Source organism: Ixodes scapularis, unplaced genomic scaffold (genome assembly GCF_016920785.2).
Source record: "Ixodes scapularis isolate PalLabHiFi unplaced genomic scaffold, ASM1692078v2 PGA_scaffold2__306_contigs__length_199485367, whole genome shotgun sequence".
In the NCBI taxonomy this organism is placed as follows: Eukaryota; Metazoa; Arthropoda; class Arachnida; order Ixodida; family Ixodidae; genus Ixodes; species Ixodes scapularis.
The window spans coordinates 2,676,540-2,691,114 of NW_024609857.1; the positions used below are offsets into that span (position 1 = coordinate 2,676,540).

General features: G+C 50.8%; 1 protein-coding gene across 1 annotated transcript in view; it reads right to left on the bottom strand.

Annotated features, from left to right (window-relative positions):
- The window catches only part of LOC8026551 (protein Wnt-5b), a 436,541-nt gene that overhangs the window by 267,571 nt on the left and 154,395 nt on the right, over nt 1-14,575 (bottom strand). The window lies entirely within an intron of this gene.

The window sequence follows — 14,575 nt, forward strand, 5'->3', positions numbered from 1 at the left end:
CACAGGGACACAGACGAAGGGAAGCAGGACAGGACGCACTCTCAACTGAAGTTTATTGAAAACTGACAAGCTAATATAGCCACAAAAAACCTTGCTAACCTTATCTACTCAGCCCGTGTTTCAGAAATTCAAACTCATCTGTAGATAAAGACAGAGACGTGTCACTTATACATTTCTTCTCCCTGGTCCTATTTTCAAATGCCTCATGTAATTCTCGCGACATTTTATCTTTGTATTTAGCCAAAATCTTAGTGTCATTAAAGGCCGGGGTGCACGAGCGTCTGTTACAATGAACTGCAAGATGCCCCGAAGGCGTCGTTCTTGTAGAGGCAGAGTGCTCCAGGGTGCGATCATTCACGCACCTGCCCGTCGGGCCCACGTATGTCATCCCACACGTCACGGTAATTTCGTAGACGACGCCAGAGGCGCATTCGGCGTACTTCTTTCGGTGCTTAGTAGTGCACGGATCTGAAGACGGCTGTGGAGATTTTTATCTGGCGACAAAGTCGCGCCATCTTATTGGCCGCCGAAAGAACTACCTGTTTTAGATTGTGCGAGACATTGCGCATATATGGAATGACAACAGGCCTTGAAGTCGGTCTATCGCCGTTTGATTCCTGATTACCTTTCATCTTTGTTGTTAAGCTTTCTGTTACCTTAAAGGGGCAGTGCAATGATTTTAACACTGAACGAATGTGCAGCTTGTATTTTTTATATTGTTTACTTCAGCATAAGTAAGAGAAAAAGTGCCACCATACCCCAAAATACCGCTATTTCGCTGCGTAATCGCAAAATAAAAAACCCTTTTTTTACCAACGTGCGGCCACAAGTGGAACCTGTGGTGTGACGTCATTTGGAGTGGTTTTTGTAAGTGATAGTGTTAGGCAATTGTAAGCTTGATTTAAGGTTAAGTTTAAAAAATCTTGTTGTTTAGGCATGCAGAAACGCTTCAAAAGCCTAATATTGGCGCTAAAAGGGTATGAATTATTTGTGGCGCCATCTACCGCAAGTCAACCAAACCTGCCGTCGCCGTCATCCGTCGACGCCCGAGGCGCCTACGGCGGCTACACGAGCAACCCGGACGTTTTGTCTTTCCCTCGCTCGACGGAGTGCGTTGGTCGTGGTCCGTAGTATCGTGGTCTCGTTATTGTTCCTGGTGTCTCGACCTCGACTTTGACTTCGACTTCCGCCGCGCCGCCATGTTGAACGGGAATCGACGGGAGAGCGGCGAGAGGCGAGCCTGGCGAGCCGGCGAGCGCTGGGGAAACGGAAGCCAAAAGAACCCAACCGGAAACCAACGCCACTCCGAATGACGTCACAGGCGAAGCTGGTGCCGCTTCAATGTTGAGTTGAGGGGTGCCCAGAGGGTACCAATTTCTTTTATTTTTTTTTTAATGAAAACTAGGGCAAGCAGGAAAGAATAATTTTCGGTCCTTTGTTTTATATGTGGCCGGGATCAATTCCCGCATTTAATTAGCCAAGGTCCGCAAATTGTTGCACCGCCCCTTTAACCAAAGGTCTCAGGGGAACACCAGCCATCTGGAGGCGCTCAATCTGCCCCTCAAAGCTGCCTTGAGCACCATGCCAACATGACTTTCCGAGGAAAGCCCCCAGGCACGAACTAGCTATGCCCCTTTTCACAACCTTCGAATGGGTCATGAAAATGTTGTTTTTTTTTTTTTCGTTTGCAATGAGCCAATTGGCCCAAATCTCTACTTTATTACTGCTTAACCACGTAAAAAAGTATTTACTAAAAAAAAAAAAAAAAAAAAAAAAAAAAAAAACGGAAAAGGGAAAAGGGAACATTGGCAGCTCGTTTGCCTCTTCGATGGGGCACTGAACTCGACGCTTCGGTCGGAGCCGCGTATCGGGCCCCGGGCCGGCGACACGCTTTTCCTCGACGGTGTTGTGCTGCACCTTCCCGTTCCCCGGGCCGTGGCCAAGCGGGGCCGCAAGAGGCAGCGCGGGCTCCTTGGCGCCACGCCCTCGCTCGGTGTGCGGCCGAACCGACTTGGATTACCCTCGCTAAAGGCTCTGTTATACTCCGACGTAACGCGCGCGCAAGCGAACGCTGGCCGAAGTCGGCTACGTCACGTCGGTCACGCCGCGCGCGTCAAAAATTCGACCTCTCTATACTCCGGCGGCCCTGGCGACTCCCGCGGCGCGCGTCGGTGGGTCGCCAGCGCGGCGCATGCGCAGAATCCGACTACGAGGGCGCGCTTCCTGCGAGAGTGCGCCATTTCCGGTTCCTTTTCATTTCGAATAGCAGACGAGAATTCTCGCGCTTCTTGAGCGCCTAGTTCGAGCGATGGCGTGGACTTACCTTGCACGACGAAAACTCGCGCTTGCACTGCACTGTTGGTGCACCGCCTGCGCCGGAAGCGTAGGTGGTAAATGTTTATACGCTACATCTTTGACAAGCGCACGGTCTACGGTACTCAAGCTTCCTCGTGTCGTAGAAACACAGGTGAGGACGAATTCCCTCAATCAGCTTCTCGACCCCCGACCGAGTCCGATTCTTCAAACATGGCGCCACACGAAGTGCTCCCGTCGTCTGCTATTGCTCGTATTCGCCGCGCTTCCCGCGCGAGGGCTGCCGGGAGCCAGCGCGTGATGCATCCTGGTCCGGCGTCGCCGGCGCGGCCGGCGCGGAATACGGCATGCTCCATTTTGGCGTCGAGGTGGTCCGGCTGCGTCAAACGCCGCCGGTCGCGTCGGTTACGCCACGACGCCGGAGTATAGAGCGTCGGGTTTTCGCCGACGTAACGTAGCTATGACGCGCACGCGCGCGCGCACGCGTTACGTCGGAGTATAACAGAGCCTTTACTCCCGTAATTGAATGAATTAAAGCGCCGGGATCGTACAGCTCATTGGGAGCGCTCGGACGGCGCTGACGGACGGGAGGGCCTCGAAGGCCGCGGCGAGGCTCGAACCGCCTTCAAATGCGCTCGCGCCCCTTTTTTGCCCGGTGGCCTGACCCCAAATCCCGGTCTTTTGTATTCTGCAGAGGGCACCTGAATGTCTTCCGGCGTAAAGCCCCTGCATGGGCAAAAAGTGCCGTCATTCGTTGCAGTACAAGTGCGAGCGGCACTTCTACGGCTAAAGCAATTAAGCAATTTTTTTCTTCTATTCTATGTCAATCAGCGTCAACATCGTCTAATCTGAATCCCGTGCAGTTTAGTGCCAGCTCGACCTGTTACCACAAGATGCAGTGTCAACCGAGGTCTCTGCATTGTTAACGTGGCCCAACCTTCGATAGATGCTTTTCTGACTCGTGACCTTTTGCCTTCTCTAACTTGTGGTAATTTCCTTTTCTAACCCGTGGCCAGGCACGTAGCCAGTATTTTGTTTGGGGGGGGGGGGGGGGGGGGGGGGGGGGGGGGGGGTCGGGGGTCGGTGGTCGGTCGTTCATGAAAAAATGCTGTATGAGGAGGAGGGGGGAAAAGAGGGTCCTAGCAAAATGGAAGATTTGGGAGGGCGGGCCCCATGCCCCCCCCCCCCCCTCCCCCCTGGATAAGTGACTGCCCGTGGCCCATTGCTTTAACCGGTGGCCGATTGCTTTTGTAACCCGTGTTCTATTGCTTTTCTAACCTGCGGCCCTCTGACATTTGAAACCTTAATGTGTGCTTTGGGCTGTGGAGAACAGACGTCCCCGGGCGCAGTAAAACAAAATGAACGAATTTATAAAAACAAGCCCAATAACCAGAGCCGTGTATAGAGAGAGTTTAGTCAATGGGAGGCGCGGGCAGAGCCAGGACGTGCGCCAGACTCGGAAAGAGGGCTCGACATGCTCTCTTGACCAACCAGAAACCGAAAAGAATCCCCTAGCGGTGGTAGCGTGAAACAGTTCTGATCAGAAGTATATGTTCGTATATGGTTTTAATAAGTGCGTAAGAGTGAAGTATAGTAACTCTTTGTGGTTGAAAATAGGGTGCACGTGTTGTTTTGATCATGATCATGCAGAAAGATGTAAGAAACGAATGGCCGCTGAACTTTGTTTTGCTCGGACAGTGTGTGACCGCTCGGACGGCAGATTCCCGGCCCTCGGCGCTTGGCGTACGGATTATCTCGATCGTTCCGCTAGTCGCACTCTTTCACCATCATTTTGAATGAGCGTGATTAAAACATCACGTGTACCATATTTTCAGTCACCGAGAGTTACTCCGATGCACTTATCAGTTACATTTGAAAACGAGCGTGTTGGCTAATAGATACAAATCTTGAAAGAATAAAAAAGAGAGGACTGGTCCTGTTCCCGTCCTCGTCCTCTCTGTTTTATTCTTTCAAGATTTGCACTTATCAGGTTTGTTTCTCGCGATCAGCGCGAGGGTATTATTTCCGGCTTCTGGTTGGTCACATTCGAATTTCTGAAGACGCCCTGGAACACGCCCAGTCCGCTTTCGGCCAATGGCGGTTCTTCATTTGTCTCCTATACTTCCCAACGAATGGCCAAACTCTCTACATATACGGCTGTGCCAATAACTATCCTTGACGGCAGTGACTCATATAGGCTAGACACAAACGTTGTGAAGCGTTAATATTCTGAGAAGGGCGGCGCATAGTTGGTCCTCGTGGCCGAATAAACTGGCGTCCGCACCATGACCACTTTTATCCGGCCCCACACGTTCGAAATTATGTTCGTGTCTGCGCCCTTTGGAACCCATGCCAGCTCCTCTATTCCACATTGCTGCAAGTGTTTCTTCACCAGGCGCGCAGTGTGCAAGGCTAGCACGGTCGGGCAATGGGGGGTGGAATGGTGCCGTCGCGTTCCCGAGGACCGAGGTGCGACGTGGTTAATTCTCATGGCCGTCGTGGTTGGCGTCGTGGATGGCACGGGCGACTGTCACCAGTGATCCGTGAAGTGGGTAAGCGAGCGCGATGGAAGTTTCTTAAGCCATCTAACATTACCCGTAGCAACTGCACATTGCCAAAGTGGGATTTCGCATAACGCGAGTAATGTTTGAAAACAAGGTTTCAAGCAGACGACACGGAAGACTTCTTTCGTAGCGCCGTTACTGGCGGGATGCCGGGGCGTCCGACGGGAAAACCCACCTCCGTGGCCTCGCGCCAAAAGCGGAGAGAAAAATGTTTCCGTAGCGGGGACGACTGGAGTCAAGGTCGAACTCTCTGCAAAGTGTCGCCCGTAAAGCATTAAATTTCGTAGTGGGCACTATAGGGCCAAGCTTATTATCTTCGTACACGACTTCAAAGCCGAAACTAACAGGGGAACGCGCCCGTCACGTCGGTACTCTTAAGCCTAGCTCCTTCTCCGCATCTTGCGCCGCAACCGGTGTCAGCGCCGGAGGTGGCTAGGTCAGTGCGACGCCAACGCAGAAATCGACGTGACGGGGGACTTGCCAGTTTTCTTTGGTTATGAAGCCGCGTAAAGGATGCAATTGCTTGCCCAGTAGCGCACTTAACCGAACCTGTCTTGACCAACTACAGGGTGAGTCAAGGGACCGATGGCTGTGTAAGGGACCCCCATGAATCGGTTTGTAAACGTATTGTGCAAGATATTTTTAGAAAGTTGTCCGAAGAACGTGGATTAAGGATATAAAGAAATTCACTGAACAATCTTAGGGGAGTAAAAGGTTTGAAACCTAAGACGGGATACCCCTACCTACCTATACGACCGCCCTCTGCTAAAGAAAGGCGTCCGAGTGGCGCAACAGGCGGAAGATGACGGCGCGTAAGATCGCAGGCGGTGCACGCTCGAGTCGTGCCGCAGTTGCAGACGATAAAACGGTACGTCCGTACCGTTTTATCCTCCCTTGGGATTCCGGGGATATTGACGAAGAGATGTTTCGGTGCTGCGCTCTCAGGCCGCGTCCACACCCCTAAAACCTCATTCAAAAGATAGTCTTCAGACACTGCCTCAGGCGCGTTTCTTCCTCGTATGACGGTCCTCGCCCTCAGCAATAGCAGACGCGCTCTTTCTCTGCACGAATTGTCGGTGCGTGAGTACTTTATTCTATTAATAAAACATAAACAATGAAGATCAAACAAGAACAACAAACAAAATGCGTTCTCTCGTGTTTTTGTTTTTTTTTTGTTTCTTTTTTCGGCAATTATTTTTGGCTACATGTCGCTGTCTGCTTTGCGCTCTCTGGTTGTTACCGCGTCTCTTTTCTTGTCTGCAACTTTCATCCGCGCTGTCTTGGGGTGCAAGTCATCTTCATGATGCTCTTAGAACGAGCGAGTGATGATTGTTCTCTCTTAGAGGGAGTGCCAGAGGACGAAAGAAATCTACCGACGTTTTCGGGTGGAGTTTCGGCGGCGACCTCCGGGCTCCCCTGCAATTCTATGCGGGGTGAGGCGCGCCAAGAGGAAAGAAACCTCCAAAACAAGCCACCAATAACAGCGGTGTCATCATTAAAGCTGACACTGAAAAATGCGGTACTCGCAGTGCCTTCACTGTCGACCCCCACTTGTCGACGCGGAGAGCACTGTCGACATGGGCTGTTGCGCCAAGCAGACGCCTTTAGTGCGGCAACCGGTAGGGATTTCAAGTTTTCCATTTCTAGCTTTTTACTCAGATAAGTTTCTTCAGATAAATTGTTATACCTTTAATACAGGATCTTCGGCCGCCAATGGGAAAAATCTTAGCTCGACACGTTCTAAAACCGATTTAGGCCATCTCTTCAAACAGCCATCGATCCCTTTGACGCAGTCTGACCATTACACCCCTAAAATGACGCAAACATAGAAAGTTGCATAAAAATTTCCCGGCAATTAGCTAACTAATTAAGCATTATCGGCTCTTTTTCTAGAGACTCCCAGAGGTTCCCCGACTTATCCCCGGGGCTAAAAGACCCCTAACGCAATTCCTTTTCTTTTTAAACGGGATTTTCTTTAAGAAATTGCAAACGACCGCACAAAGTGCACTGTGATTGACATCGGTAGCTGCCGCTCTGTGGAAAGGCATGTTGAAGGAGATTTGCTTTCAGCCAGTGTGCTCTACAATGGTTGCCATAGGTTCTTTGCTTTCAGTGGAATTGATGTAGGAGATGTGTGTGTGGAGATGTGTGCCTTGGGAAAACAATTGTGCGAGTTGTTGCATGTGTTAAAAAACAAACAAAAAAAACTTGTTTTCTTTTCTTGCTGAAACGCACTTTTAGAGCGGGGGTGGGCGATCGTGACCGCGCCTGTGGTGGAAGAAGCGAAAGCGGGTTCTCGAATCGTTCTGTAGAGGTGCGGAGAGACACGAGAACGGAACCTGGGTGGCGGCAGTGTGGAGGCGAGGTAGCGTGTCCGCACAGAGCCCTGCCGTGTGTGAGAAACGATGAGGGGAGGGAGAGCGGTGCCTCTGCTGTAGAGGGGGGGGGGGTTTGCGTTCCTACATCAGATTTCTTGCCGGGAAGGAGCACTAACAGCAACGGCCGTAAAAGAGAGAGCACTCTTATACCTCTGTTACACGGGCACCCTTAACCTCGGTTAACTCAGCTCTAACTACTGTTACGCGGCACCACAGATACTACACTATACTCTCGGACAGCTATCTCGGAAGAAGTAAAGAGCGCGCGTGCACGGCTTCGATGGGTGCTCATGATGCTCAAGAGCACGTTTGCCCATAGCTTTGACCGCATGCATAGCCGCAGAATGTTGTCCGCAAGTATCGTGCGCTAACTGTGACTTAGCGTAACTGCAGTTAAATGAGCCCGTGTAACATGGGTATTAGATGTCGAGCCTCCAGCGCGAGCTTGCTTCCTTTGTAGCACCTTTTCGCACCCGCAACCAATGCTTCGCGGAAGGCAATGAGCCTGTGATGGAGGCGGAGCATTAAGGCCGGTTCAAACACTTAAGCTTGGTTCAGACAGTGGCGTTTGACTGCGTTTGACTGCGTTGTGGCAGCGAGAAACCAAGACATCCCTGTTGCTTATATTGCGTGCCAAGATGGTTCCTTGAATTGGAGTCCACGCTTCACACGAAGCTCAGATGTGCCGGTGACTCGCTTTCGGTTCTCGACGCAACGCTGTCAAACGCACTCAAACGCAAGTGTCTGAACCGGCCTTTACGTTTCAGTGCGTTTGATTACATTGCGTCGAGGGCCGAAAGCGAGTCACCGGCACATCTGTGCTTCGTATGAAGCGTGGAATCCAATTGAAGTAATTATCTTGGCACGCGATATAAGCAGCAGGGATGTCCTGGTTTCTCGCTGCCGCAAAGCAGTGAAACGCAACTGTCTGAACTAGAGTGCCTCAATGTCCTTCTGTTTAGGGTGATGCCATCATTTGTAGTTCCCGATGCCGACAGCACGCGCTCACAGAGAAAATACAAAGAAGTCGCAGGAAACAAAATGTCGCTGTAGCACAGTCACCGCCACGAGCGCGTGCTGGGACACGCTCTTTCACGAGCTTGAGAACAAAAAATGAAAATAAGCGTTCGAAACAAAATGGCCAGATGTCAACACCCCAAGCCAACGTTACTAAAACACTCAGTTGGGAAACTGCTATAGAGACTGCTCTGAAAAAGTGGCCCCGATCTGTCCTCGCGTACCGAGCTAATGGCGAACACAACGCCGCCACTTCTCCCGCAGCGGCCACTCGAGGAACTGCACGTTACTTCTGTTTTGGCTTTAATCGGCCATTCTGGTGCCGAAACAGATACAGCGGAAGAGCTTACAGGGGTGCCACCCCCGTGTCCCCAGCGGACGCGCCGCGACTTACTGCCGAAGTTAAAATGCACAGGTCGGGACGCGCTACCTGAAAGCACCGCTGAGGCGTGTTTGTATAAAAACAATATTAATTGTGCCGCAAAACCCTGCAAACTAAAGATTGTAAAAACATCACGCGCCCATCATTTTGTACTAAACTCCAACAAATTTCATACAAAAAGAGTCTTTTCCGTTTGTTTTTACGCAAAAACATGCTTTCCAAAAGCTCAAGGTGACCAGAGTACAGACCAATGATAAAGAGTGGCGCTGTTGTCGTATTTAGCTCGGTCTCGGTGGGCGCCAGCGGCCCAAGTTTCGACGGCGAGTTTCCCAACTGAGTGTTCTAGTAACGTTGCCCCAAGCAAAGCGCACATGAAGGCACCCTAGTCTGAACCAGGCCTTATACTGGGTTCTTATGCTGCCCCCTTCACTGTTCACTTTTTTTTTTCCTTTTCTTTTCTTTCTTTTTATATCAAATTAAGTTTCCGGGAAGTCCACCAGACTCGACGGGCTTTTGTTTACACACGCTGACCCAATGCGTCGTTGCCAACATGTTAAAATTCAGCTCTACTCTCCGGTGAGTAATGCACGTGGAGATACTTCTGACCATTACACGCGGCGTCCGCCTTTACACTTATTGAGACGCTCAGTTACGTGAAATATCGACGCTGTTTCTTTATAGGAGGTACGGGAGTGTGCTGGCGGCTGTTCTTGACGGCGGCGACCTCAGCGACTTCGCACCGAGTCTCCACCCTATACGCCGCGTTTGGTCCCCTTCAGGAGCGTCGAGCGGCACGCGACGACGCAGCGACGCTCGTATAGGGACAGCGCTCGCGCACACTGCGCGTGCGCGCAGGTACACGACGACGACGCACGGGTAAATATTTACCCGCGCGCTGCGCGTCTGTTGACTCAATCAATCGATGTGTTGTCATTAGCGGGGTAGGAATTCGGTCCTTCCCGACTCTCGCAGGGCCCCGCTCGGTGTGCTCGGGCCTCTCCCGGCCCAGGCCTCTTCGACAGAAGCTGCGAAACCCGCAGGACCTCTTGGGGCACAGCCGACGCTGCCTCCTGGGAGCCCAAACGGTGACGCGCGCCTGGCACAACCAGCGCTCGCGTCTTTCCGCACCGCTATTTCGCATTTCGTAATATTTTTAACGCGCAATGCGTTATGCCTGGTGTTACAACGAAGGCGTTCAACAATTCCTACCAATACGGTGCCTGAGAAAAAGAAAACAAAAATAAACTATTTTTCTGGAACGAACCGCAAGCCCCGTTGGACGACTGGGATTACAAAAGAGCTATTTATACTTCGTTTCATAGTGCGTACGCACTATGCAGTCGAAGGCACGAACACATAGAACCAGGAACACATACACTAAGAGCGCGAGTCACTGGGCCTTCCCTGTGCATGGTTGGTCCAGCGTTGACAGATCACGTACAGAAACATGACAAATGTCATGACGTTGCTCTTTTGACGCTGTTTGGCTGGTCCCATCGACTTGTAGCGTCGGCTGCGTTCGGCTTTAAAGGTGAAACAAAGTATAGCTCGATCGCTAACAAACATTTACTATTTGACTTTTTAATTGGGGATTTTTTTTGGTAATGATTTAGCTAATTGGTACGTCTTTTGTAGTCATCATCGTCCGCTGTGGTGGAAGTTTGCTCCCGAACAGAGATTCTTTTTTTTTATGCGTAAACATTAGAACGCTCGTTTTGACGAAAACCCGAAGCGCTGGCGTCAGCACGCGTCCACCTCTCTCTTTCTCCCCGGCGCTGACAAACTGACAGACACCGCCGGGTTTCCGTCAAAGTCACGCGCACAGCTGGCTGGAGGAGGCGCCGCGCAGCACCTCCAGATTACAAAGCCGTAATACTAAATAAGATGGCGTCACCAGAAGAGGCCAACGCTGGGTGCAGATTGGAAACGAGTGCTGCCTCAGCGCTCGGGTTCGAGTCAACTTTGAGCCGAACGTTGACGCAATCTTCGTGTCCAATCTGTGCCCAGCGTCGGCCTTCCCTGATGCCATCTCATTCAACACCACGGCTTTTTTATCTAGGAGGTGTTGCGGCTCGGTGGAATGCGGGCGTGCTCAGTTGGCGCTCTGCCGTCGCCGGTTGTTCTTCGCTCTGAGTTTCCGTAGTTGCGGTGCGTGGGCTGAGATGTGTGTGCATAGTTAAAACGATGCATGGATGCGGTTCTTTCCACGAGTGATATGGATGACCGTATCCAAGGGCGTCGACGTAAACTCTGACAGGCAGAATACTAAAAGGAGTGAAAAAAAAAAAATACAGGCAGATTCATTGGTGGACTTTTAGGGAATGCGTTAGCATGACCTTTGGAATTGTTACACACTTTCTCCTTTGGGAAACGCTAACACTGACACCGTAAAAAGGCCAGAAAGAGGCAGAAAATAAATAGAGGATGCTAAGAGAAAGCAAAGTGAAGGGGTCACGTTAGCGTTTCCCTAAGGGCGTTTCCAACGTTCATGCTAATGCATTCCCTAAGAATTCACCAATGGATCTTCCTGTAATTTTTCTCGATCACCCTATTGGTGGGAATTTGTTTAAAGTCTTCGCTGAAAGAGCCAGAATGTGTCTGGCTCCGAGCCGTTTCCGGTTTCGCAGTCCTAGATCGGCAGACCGCGACACGAGTGCGCTGCGTTCGCTTGAAACTCGCATTGAATCATTGAGGACACGAGTTCTAGCCGGACGCAGCTCTCGAATTCTTCTGCGAGTGGGGCAGGAAACTGCTACCTGTCAGCTGTACAACACATTCTGCGCCAAAAACAGAGTGTGTTAATAGGGATATCGTAGATGGTTTTCGCGGTCCCGCAACGCCCTCCGCAACCCGCTACGATACCCGGAACTCTACAATCAAGGCCATCGGCGCGCAGGCGCAGTAGCGACTTCTTCGTTGCAGAGGGCTTAGCGGAAGGAAAACGCGGTCTACGAAACCTCCCCAATAAATCGCGCGACTAAAGAGAACCAAATCGCCCAGATAAAATGGTTCCACCCGATTAAAGTGAATTTCACGAATAATCTTGGGTTAAACAGTCGTATACGATACAGCAAATTCACATCGATTTCCACTGTTCCCACTTGCTGCCAGACGAACTTACTCTCTTCCTAACCTCCCCGTCTGATTTCCTTCCTTCGCAACTCTTCGTCTCAACCTCCTTCTTCACATAGAAGCAAACAAACACACACACTCACCTTTTGTTTGCCCCAAAACAGCAGTTCTATTGTTCATACACCATACGAAGGACACTGTGTTCCTTGCAGACATGATCACATAACTGTCTGCGGACATGCCTCACGTACGTTCGAAGCATGCCTGTTTTTCCATATCTATGTTTCGAACATGTCTGCAGGCAGTTTTTGTATCACCAATGGGACAGGAAGAAACACGACTCGCACAGTGTCTCCGGATTATATTTTGTATGATGCATTAGCGTTGTGACCGCGGCGTAAGGTGAACGGTGTATTTTATTTGCAGAGCGTGAGTGACTCTATAATACCTCGTGTGTGCTTCGTAAATCATATCGCGCTTGGATCGAATGGGGCATGACCAGCTGAGCAAACAGAGAGGCCACGGACGATCGATAGCTTTGGACGATTAATGGGGTTGTTCCACCGCGACATGACTTGTTTGCTCGAGTACGAGTCGGTTCGTTGGCATCGTGACGCTTCGTCCGCAGATGATTCACCGACGCTGATCTCCCCGACGCGTTTGCGAGCACGTTAGCGCCTTAACCACATGGGACGTTGTTTTGTTTCACACGCTTCGTCCGCGTCAGCGTCGGTGCGCGTCATACGAGGTCCACTTTCCTAAAGACAAGGCAAAGCAGAGCCCACTCTGTATACTTTCTGTTGAGGATAGCTACAGTTGGGTTCGTCCGACGACTACTGTAGGCTCAAATGAAGAGGAGTCAACTCCGCAACACAGTGATTTCGAAGAATCCGGTTTATTGGCTTTTCGTCAGCACACTTTGCCCGTTGGCTAAGAAAGAAATCAAAACCAAGTCGTCGGTGCCACCCTAACTGGCAGAATCACCGGGGGGGGGGGGGGGGGGGGGGGGGGGGGCACGCTGCCGTGCTGGGCAGATTCGTGGGTAGGGGGAAGCTGCAAAAAGAAAGTAACGGACATCGTTCTAAAATGGTCCTTCTTCGTTGCACCTGGAAGCATGGCCGCTGGTGGCGCTGGGAGCGATGTTCGCCCGCACGTGCTCGCGTGCTGGCAACAAAGCACCGATTTCGTATGCCGCCTTCTTCTGGTGCCTGGCAACTTAAAGTCACTTAATGCGCTGATAGATCTGAGGACGTTGCACTGAAGTGCATTTGGCAAGACAAACGCACATGATTTCCCTCATTAGCGGATACATGTCAGGGGCTAGAATCAAATTTGGTGGCTTTACGTACCGGACCAAAGAAGGGCATCTGGCACGCCCCAGCGGAGGGCTGAGGATTCATTTGGACAACCTCGGGACCTTTTGACGTGCAACCGAAACCTCGGTCACACGGCGCGTTCTCCGCAGTAAGCCTCGGTCAGATTGCGGGCACCTCGTCCGGGATTCGAACCCGCCACCTGTGATCCGTGGATAGCGGCTAGAATGACTGCTTGCTATCGCCTTGCGGTTTCAACCGTGAGCTCCAGATTCCACTCTCGACAAGCGAACGGGTTGGACGACCCAGAACGACACGTGCCCGCAGACACCCGTGTCGTTCTGTCGAATATCTACAAATTGAAAACGGTTCGGCGGATACGAATTTGTGGCGTCGCGTTTTGGGGAAGTTGGTAATTATCTGTACCTTGTTAAAGAATCAAACATTTGAGTTATCGTGTATCCTTTTATTCATTGTTATCTCGTTTAACAGGCTCCTCAAAACCATGAGACTTTGTTGAATGTTTCACACGTAGGATTCTGATAACGGAACTGACAGAGTGAAAGATTCGCAAGCTGATACCATCTCAAATCAATAAACAGAAAATGCCGTATATTCAAGATGGCCGTCACTGGGCCTCGCACACCGGGTAACTAGAGTAGTTCTATTTGTTTATATTTTAATATTTTTTTCAAAAGAGATAATTGAACTGTTCCGTGCATGAGCAAAAGAAGGGAAACGTGGGGAAAAATAAGAACCTCTCTTTTTTATATATGTGACTTTTGAAGTTAGATTGAACTGCTGCGTACGAGTAAGCGGCTGTCTGTCGTGTTTGTTCTCTACCTTGTCCTCGTCTTTTCTGCGGTTTTGACCCAGAATGAAGAGAAGCTCGCTCCGCCGTCTCGGTCCTTTGAGTTGGGGCGTGTATCTCTCCTGTCCTGGTGCGCCATCGACACGACGCGCGGCAGAGAGCGTCGCCTCCATCGGGCGTCGTGAAGCCAGGGCGAACGCGGGCGGCCGGCATTAATACCCGAGCAGATGTTTGCTCTTGCCTGCCGAAGAAGAGCGGATGGTAAACCTCTTCGAATCGTGAATAAGCAAACAGTCCTCCCCCTCCATTCGCATGGGGCGCATCAAATTTTAACGCTGCCGGCTCGTCATTTATTAAGACGCTTTAAATTTACACCGACGATGCATGCCGCGATGGTCGGTGGGATTTCTTCGCTCCGCGTACCCGCAAAAATTCAGAGCGGCGAAATATAAAAATAAAAAAAAAACCTAACCTAACTTAGCCTACGATAACACATGCTTACATAACCTAACATGGCCTAAGCTAATCTTCTATGCTTTCCCGAATCTAACGTGACTTACGCTAAGCTAGCCGACAACAGTATAACCAGAACCTAACACATCACCCAATCTAGCCTAGGATGGCTGAACCGAAACTGAACCACACAGAAATATCCGTCGCCATCTCGGAACGGAACGAAACCCAACCCGAAAGAAAACAAGTTTTATAATGTTCCGATCATTCTG